At 36.3% G+C, this 8,720-nt stretch overlaps 1 protein-coding gene across 1 annotated transcript in view; it reads right to left on the minus strand.

Annotated features, from left to right (window-relative positions):
* Positions 1-7,965, minus strand: part of LOC109060370 (disheveled-associated activator of morphogenesis 1-like) — a 43,549-nt gene extending 35,584 nt beyond the window's left edge. The window contains exon 1 of the mRNA XM_042741902.1: positions 7,851-7,965. The gene's annotated coding sequence lies outside the window, so the exon portion shown is untranslated. The remainder of the gene's footprint in view (positions 1-7,850) is intronic.
* Between the last annotated feature and the right edge of the window lie 755 nt (positions 7,966-8,720).

Consider the following 8,720-nt stretch of genomic DNA (forward strand, 5'->3'; position numbering starts at 1 on the left):
GCAGCTGAAAAAGAAAGTTGTTTCAGAACCTGACCAAGTTATTACATTTTAATTCAAGATTTTTTTTAATAGCATGCACTGCTAAAATAATCTAAAATAAGACCAGGAACATGTGTGACTTATGTTGACTTAAACTGACACTTACACAGAAGATGTCTGGTCACATAGTGTATCTTAACAAACACTGTTTGGTCATTCAGTTAACATCAGCCATATCACTCAGCAACTGATTAATCACTAGGTAACGTCACTCAATTGATTTCCATCATCCAATCAGCTGTACTTATGCATTTAAGCAATCAAAAGTGCGTACACAATGTCTGGGTGCATTCCTAGAGCACTCTGTTTCAGATATGAAATGACATTATTTTCCCAGAATACTACTTGGAAGCAATAATGAAAGCCTTGGTTTCCAAGAGAAGATCAAATTTCCTCTGTTTAAAGGACATGAACCAGAGTGCATCTGGCTCTTTCCTCTTCTTTGCTGAGCACAGGTCACCGAGGTCAGGTTAGGGTCATCGTCAGGAAGTGTGGGCACTGCTAATGGTGATGTGTGTCTGTTGACAGCAATTATTGATCATGAACTTTGCTCTTTGCATCGGTGGAACAGACCAATTTGTTCACTTCACTGCATCAGCACAACAACCGCTACCATCTGAGGTCAGAGTCTATGCCAATTTTGTTAACATTAAGATTTTTTAATAGAACAATCTATTTGTAATATCTTGGTTCTATATTGGAACATCTCTATTTACTGACTACAACTGCATTTCCTGAAGGAAACAACAGCACTGTCAAAGCAACAAAATATGCTCATTAATGCATTGGTTGAAATGCCACAGAGACACAACTCTTTCTATGAGCTGTGCATAAACATAAAATGTGTTTTTTATGCCTATGCAGCGTAGAAGACATTCTGTAAGACATTCTGTATCAAATTGCAATATTACTATGATATAATTGTAATGTTACATTTTGATTAAAATATTCTAATAATGGCAATTTAAAATGTAAATAATAAAGTAGGTGGTGCAACTTCATAATTATTTTTTTTTTAAATGTATAAAAGTTATAAAACAAAGTTTTACAAGTTTTTTAAACACAAATTTTGTGCATTTAAATGTACAAGAAAAAAGATAATGATGAAACATTATGAGCTTATTATTTAAAAAAAAAAAAAAAAAGATTTAATTTAGATTTTAAAATTGCCAGGTGTTTACATGCTTATCATGCAAGCACTGTAATTGAACTAATTTTATTTTACTGTCATATCAGCATTAAATGCTATTATTCATTGCAAAATAAAACAAAATAAAATGTGCTGACCTTTTGCACTTACACAGCACAGCACCAGCCTTTCATTACCCCTCAACATACCTGAACTCCAGAACCTTGACAAGGGGAAACTATTTCATTGTTTTCACTTTTTTTATTCTATCAGTGCAGTGCAAAAGGCAAAGCATTTGATCAGATTCAAACACACAAACTTGGACCGATTCTTCAAGCGTAAGGTGTGTCTTGAGTAAACTTTGAGAGAGAAAACATACTGCCGTCTCCTCTCTGAGGGATTTCTCACACCCTCAGACTGTCAGGTATAGAGACGGGTGTGGGAAATGGGTGTGCCTGATGACAGGATGTGCATCACGACCCATGGGCCTATGGGAAAGTGTTCATAGCATGACCACACATTAGAGGGTTATTCCACCACCCACCACTGACCTTGCGCCTGATTATCCCAGAACAACCTCCCTGCTCCTTTCAAAATACTGTAACAAAGTGAAGAAATATCACCGTTCCCTTATGATGGAATGGATAAAAGCTTGAATAAATCAGAATTGGAAAAGTATAAAGGTTACAAAAGGCCAGAAGAAATCACTCATCTCATTTACACAAGAGTCATATCAACACACCCACTCATTACACAGCAAAAACACTCTTTTGTGGCCATAAAAGAAGGGATATCCTGTTTCCTCAAAATAGAAACAAGCACAAAGTCACTGTCCAAACAGACAAAATCAAATTCTAAGAGAAAAATGTGCCAGAAAGATCTTGAAAACACAGCAGCCAGTCCAAACCGGTGAAAGTGTCCTGTCCTCTTTATATGATACGATCCAAATCTAATCCAAAGCAGTCAGAGCTTTACATTCAAATAAATCCCACCTTTTTTCCTATAAGTCAAAGGTCTATCTAATGTGTTATGGACAATATAGTCAATGTTTTGGTCCATGAATGAAGGAAACATTTTTTTCACTTTAGGTGTGTCTCACACACACAGGCGAATGAATTCAAGGTGTGACAACTCAGAACCTCGCCCTTTAGAAACAACCTGTGATTTATTTAAACATATAGCTGTATATGACATCCAGTGTTGACAAGCGCCATTTAACCATCAAGTCTGACAGCTAGTGGTGGCTAACATGGAAATAATTAAGTTAAGAGACATGACATAGCATTCCCTAACCCTACCACAACTATTATCAGCCTCATTAAATACAGCAGAAAGTGAATAAAAAGTTAGTTTTTTCAAAAACAGTTCTGGCAAGAATGGCGGCACAAACAGTCTTGCTTTTGTTTGTAGTCGAGGGGATGAAGCTGGGAGCTCTGTGGCCTTTCTTCCACGCCGCAGGACAAATGTAGTCAGTTTTCCCCACCATTATTACTCTAATGTGCGCCCCGAAGGGCTTCTAGTCACTGCCAAACCCGAAGAAGCATACTGGTTCACCCTGGTAACAAAAAGGGCAATAAAATTCCCCCCGAGAATCACACGGCCACTGGCTACTGTTTGCAAACACCCTACCGCATGTGCCGGCACCAACCCAGAGCCAATTAGAGACCTTCAGACTTGATTGCATTTTCAGCCTCAGCGGTCTTGTTGAGAACTTGCATTTCCACTTAAGCTAAACCCACATTTGCACACATTTCATGGCCCACTGAAATGTTTAGTTAACACTGGCAGGTCACAGGCATTCCCTTCTGCAAAGCTATCTAGCTCCCTCCTTTCTCGAATACAATGACCTCCAAAACATCTTTGTTTCAATCCCCAAGCGTATTTATTGTCGGCCTGTCTTCTTGGTGCAAGTGGAGTTCAAGGATTACACCGTTTCTGCTGCTTCAGTAAACTACTCGAGCCTCTGATGTGGATTCAAAGGACAATGGCTGTTGGCCGCCACCTTCTCCATCTAGTGAATCCATTACTTAAAACCCACTTCATAACTACGTCATGCTTCCCCATGTATCACTGAGGCTAAAGGACAGTGGTTTTCTAACTGGAGAAAAATAGTGCAGAAATAATAAAATAAAATAAAATAAAATAAAATAAAATAAAATAATAAAATAAAATAAAATAAAATAAAATAAAATAAAATAAAATAAAATAAAATAAAATAAAATAAAATAAAATAAAAATATCTTGGCTGTCCTAACAATGGATCAAAAATTTTTAAAAGTAATGGAAAAATGGAGGATTAAAAAGAAATAGAGTAATATAAAATAAACAGTATCAATGGGTCTTTATGCAATATGTCTCTGAGGGTTTCTGACATCAGAAAGTTTGAAAACCCCTGGCTTAGCATAATAACTCTGTATTAAATGACTACTTATTTTTTACAAACGCAAAGTGAATGGTTTCATGGTTGAATTGTATAAAATATGACTGAATGAATACTACATGCCCTGAAAACTTATATGTTCTACACACTTGTCCTGTATAAATATTAGATATTGCCCTTTTTGCCTAATTTGGAAATGGCTTTGGATTTTGTTTATCTAAACTGGCACCATTCCACCCTCCGTCGAGCTCAAAGTCTACATACTGTACTGTATCTGGGAATACTTATACAGCAAGGAACCTTCATGAATACTGCACTGTCAAAGGCAGACATTTAGTTGATCTCCATTAAGGAATGTTAGCTCTTGCGTCAGATGAAGGTTGCAACAGGATGACATGGGCCGTGGCAATGCTTGATACTACCGGAACCTGTAAAAAGGATGGACTGGTTCAATGGTATGTGTGTCCCCTGCCCATCCTGAGAGCCGTCTACCAATGCTTGTTGGAGCACTGGGGTGCCAAGCAAGACTGTAACATGAATAACATGAGATCAGAGCATTGTCTGAGTTTTATCCAGGAGAGAATGGCAAATTTAAACAGCTACACTGGGCTTTTGTTCCACTACACTGGACAGAGCTGGGATAGGCCTCCCAGAACACCTCCTTTATCCGAGTCACACAAACCCTGAGGCACATCCATACACACACACATACACTGTCAACTACTTCTGCAGGCTTGTGCAGTACAGTACAAGTCAAACACCACCTGACGAAGAAGACACACCAAGACACCACTGATAAAACAGATCGAAAGGAAAACAAACAGAGGGTCAGATCTTTACAATGTATAAAGTTTGCTCATAATAAAACTGAAATGAGTAAAATGAAACTACGGGTCATATTTAACAACTAAATCAAAAAATATATATTGTATTTGCATACATTTTATTATTTTATGACTATTAAGCCCATTTTCATATAAATAAATAAATCAAATACAAACATTTTAATTGTTAATGTATCATTTCTAATATAGAACATTAAAAAAACATCATGGATAATATTTAATTCTAAAATGAAATAAAAATGTTTTTAAATTAATTAGAATATTATCATTGCATTATATGTATAAATCACCAATGTTTATTTATGTTTTACCGCTATATCAGCATTCAGCAACAATGGCTTTCTATATTCATGGCAACATTAACCGTACCCTTTCAATACATCATTTACCATAATGTAATATTTGCTTAAGAAACAATCACTAGGCCTATACAAAAACATACAAGTAGCAACAACAATATTAAAATCCTATAGAATCTTTCAATATAATCAATAATAAAAATTCTAAAATTCAGGAAAGACTCTCCAATGATTATATTAGATTTCATTTAATATAATCATTGGTGATTTATACAGCATAATGCAATGATAATATTCTAATATAATATTTTATAGTATATTGTTTTTATAATAAAGTATTATACCATAATATAGTATAATATTTCCCCCCTCAACTATTATATTATTTTACAAAAAAAGACAAATTAGAGACATACTTCACAGGGCTTTAAAGACATCTCTGTTGCCATGGATACAACAGAGGGGTTGTCATGGGCTTGAGGGTTTTGGGTGTTGTCTTCAAACTTGAAACAAGATTACGGTTTCTCTATCTTAGCAAAGCAACATGAGCATGTGATAATCAGACCAGAATATCCAAACCGACTCGTCCTTCTCTTACTTTCAATTCTGTACGCACAGCAAAACTAAAACAGCTCCAAACACCACAAAAGCAGACATATTATGCGTCTTTCTATTTACAACATATTTCATCATACATTATGCACTCGGGAGACACAGAAACTACACATAAACACCACTTAAAACCTAAAAAAAGCACTTAACCAGATTAGCTCAGAGGCTGAGCCCATGGGAGGGTGGAGTCTTGCGTCTGGTATCGGTTGCACTCTGAAAGAAGTCCCGGTATCAAGTCTTGGCGCTACTTTGGCATTCTCTAGCACTGAGATACTTCAGATGTGTTAATGTGACCCCACCTCAGTAATTGAAGACATCTCCCACACGTCTAATGTCAGCATCTCTACCAGCCTCCCCAATTAGGCAAAACAAACTCTCGTTGCTGTGCACGTCACACACACACCCTTCACATAAACCATCAACCCTCTCCCAAAAAAACAAAAAAAAGACCAAGGGCTGGGACTGCAGGCATGCAATTCTGGGCCATGCTGGAGGGATTTGGCTTATCGCCCAGCATGTTAAGCACTAGAGGTGTGACTAAACGAGAGACGCTGAACACTGCACGGTGCAACAAATTAATAAGGTCAAACAGCCCCGGATGAGCAGTCACGGATATACAGGAATGTGGCAATGATTTTCGATGCGAACGAACCTACATTACATCCATGAGCGAGCAGCAATTTCGGTCAGATCAGAGATGATGCTTTGCTTAAATATCGCTGCAGCACTGTCGCTGCAAGTCTGTGCTTGTGAGCTTGATCATAGAAGAATGTTAAAACTGCTTGTTATTGCAATAATTTAAAATGTTGAGGTGGATTGCGTGCAGACGTTACCAAAGGTATAACTCTTCTACTTTGAGTGAAATTATTGACAAAAGAGAAAATATTATAACACAAATCCCAGGAGGAATATTTTAATCATCCAAACCATCAGGAAACAGACCCCACACAGCTTCAGTATCAGTCTATGATCTTTGTGGTAAAGCTACGGCATGTAAAATACCCCATGAAATTGCTTGACAAGCAGTCTTTCTTGCCAAATTGACATATTTCCTTTTGGAGGGAGGAAGGATGTTAGAATCAGGAAGAAGATTTAAAGGAATAGTTAACCCAGAATTTAAATTTTGCATAAAGTTCACTCACCCTCAGGTCATCCATGTTTGTTTCTTCATTGGAACAGATTTAGCATTACATCACTTGGTCACCAATGGATCCTCTGCAGTGAATGGGTGCCATCAATAAGAGAATATTTTAGCCAGAAGCAACAGTTTAAAGTTAAAACACCTTATTAATGGATTGGTTTCTTACAAACACGCAGCTTTTCACTTCAAGACAATAATTGATGGACTGAAATTGTGGGGATTATTGTGATGTTTTTATCAGCTGCTTGAACTCTCATTCTGACGGCACCCATTCACTGCAGAGGATCTACTTTTGAGCGAATGATGTAATGCATAATTTCTCCAAATTTGTTCTGATGAAGAAAAAAATTATCTACATCTTGAATGAACCGATGCTGAATACATTTTCAGCAAATTTTCATTTTCATTAAACAATTCCTTTTAAAGGACAAAAACTTGGATAGTAGCAATATTTTTGCTTCTTTTACCAAAAAAGAAAGACAACATTTAGATGCATGCATCCACTAAATGTAAACTTTGACTAATTTTTTTTTTTTTTTTTTTTTTTTTTTTTTTTTGGAGAACACAAACCTATTACTACCTGACATCAAATCTCCAAAAGTCCAAATGCCATGGATCAGATCATATTCCAAAAGATACCATGGCCTCAGTATTGTCCTCAACAACCTCAGTATCAACCCAGGAGGAAGGAAAAAAAACTACAACAAATGCGCCAAAAACCAATGCATACTCCATCAAGACCACAAGTTACTAACAATCACTGTGCTCCATTGCACTAAACTTAGTGTATACTTCTGTTGTGAATAAACACCACCTTGCTGCTGGCATTTTAAGTTTCACTTCGTAAAACATTTCATTATCAAAACACAACTCGCATCAAAAGAAACACATTTTTTCCAATAAGCATTTGTACTGCCGTGCATGAAAAGTAGATCTTCATTTGGTTACTTATTAACTTCCCTTTGTCCTTCATGAACTGAAGCAAAACATCTGGTAAAACAGTGACAACCACTGTCTGAATTAAACCGAAGTAAATCTAGCATGTAAATGAGTTTTAAATGGCAACACTGTATCAAACTGTCATGAGTTGGTAAGTAGACTAAAGAAAAACACTATGAAGTGCAGTTTCTGAAGTGAACTATCAAAGTGAAGAAATAATCACAAACAGACGAGGTTTCAATACAAACAAACGTATCGAAAATGATAACAAATGTATTGCATTTGTTTTATAAATTAGACGAGCGTCATTCGCCCATTGAACCGCCGATTTTGCATGCATCTCTATGTCCCACCCTTTAAAACGAAATCACCTCAGAAGAAGTCCAAAGTCGGCTGTATTTATACTATTTGTTTTTCTGGACGTGTCATGTAGCTGTCAGTTTGAGGTCTGAGATTGAGAAGTTACCTTGTAAACAGTCCCATCCTCCCCGCGAACGCTCTGGGCTCGTGCGCTCTCATTCCCCTGTGCAACAATACAGCACGATCCGACAGGCAGGTGACGTCATCCCTTTAATGCTTGGGGGCTTGAACGTCAGTGCGCATGCGCAAACGTTAGGGCGCATGTTTATATGGGAATTGTAGTTAGAAAACGAGAATGAGCGCAGTTTGGACATTTAAACCACAATGAAAAAAAAATATTTATTGACATGCAATTCCCATAGATAGATGAAAGTATACAGGCTGTAAATTATTATCATTATCATTATTATTATTATTATTATTATTATTATTATTATTATTATTTATTTTTATTTTTTTTATTTTATAGTTTTATGTGTTGTTTAATATAATTTTAAATGATTATTAAGACAATCTCACATTTTAGACCAATTTGCATTGTTGAACAGGGCTGGAATACATCACTCTAATTTCTTTTTCTTTCTTTCTTTCTTTCTTTCTTTCTTACAGTTTTGAATTCAAATATATACATTCTTGAAAAATCATACCAAACAAACCAAAAAAAAACTATTTATACATTAAGATGTAAATTCTGATGCAGTGATCAGAAGCATGGTGTGCATTGAGTCAAGATGTAAATGTCATCACACATAAAACAATAAAAATATTCATTTTATTTTTTTACGCATGAAATAATATTTGAACACTGATGTCCCATTAACAGACTTTCCCAAAATTCTTTGTATACATCACGTGAGGCTCAATGTAGTACTCATTGCACTTAAAAGCAATTGAGGGAAGAGATCCATAGGATTTATTTCGGCAAAAGCAGGCCACAGACAGACTTACAGAGGATTATAGGAATGATTGTACATGG

This window comes from Cyprinus carpio, chromosome B17 (assembly GCF_018340385.1).
Source record: "Cyprinus carpio isolate SPL01 chromosome B17, ASM1834038v1, whole genome shotgun sequence".
Lineage (NCBI taxonomy): Eukaryota > Metazoa > Chordata > Actinopteri > Cypriniformes > Cyprinidae > Cyprinus > Cyprinus carpio.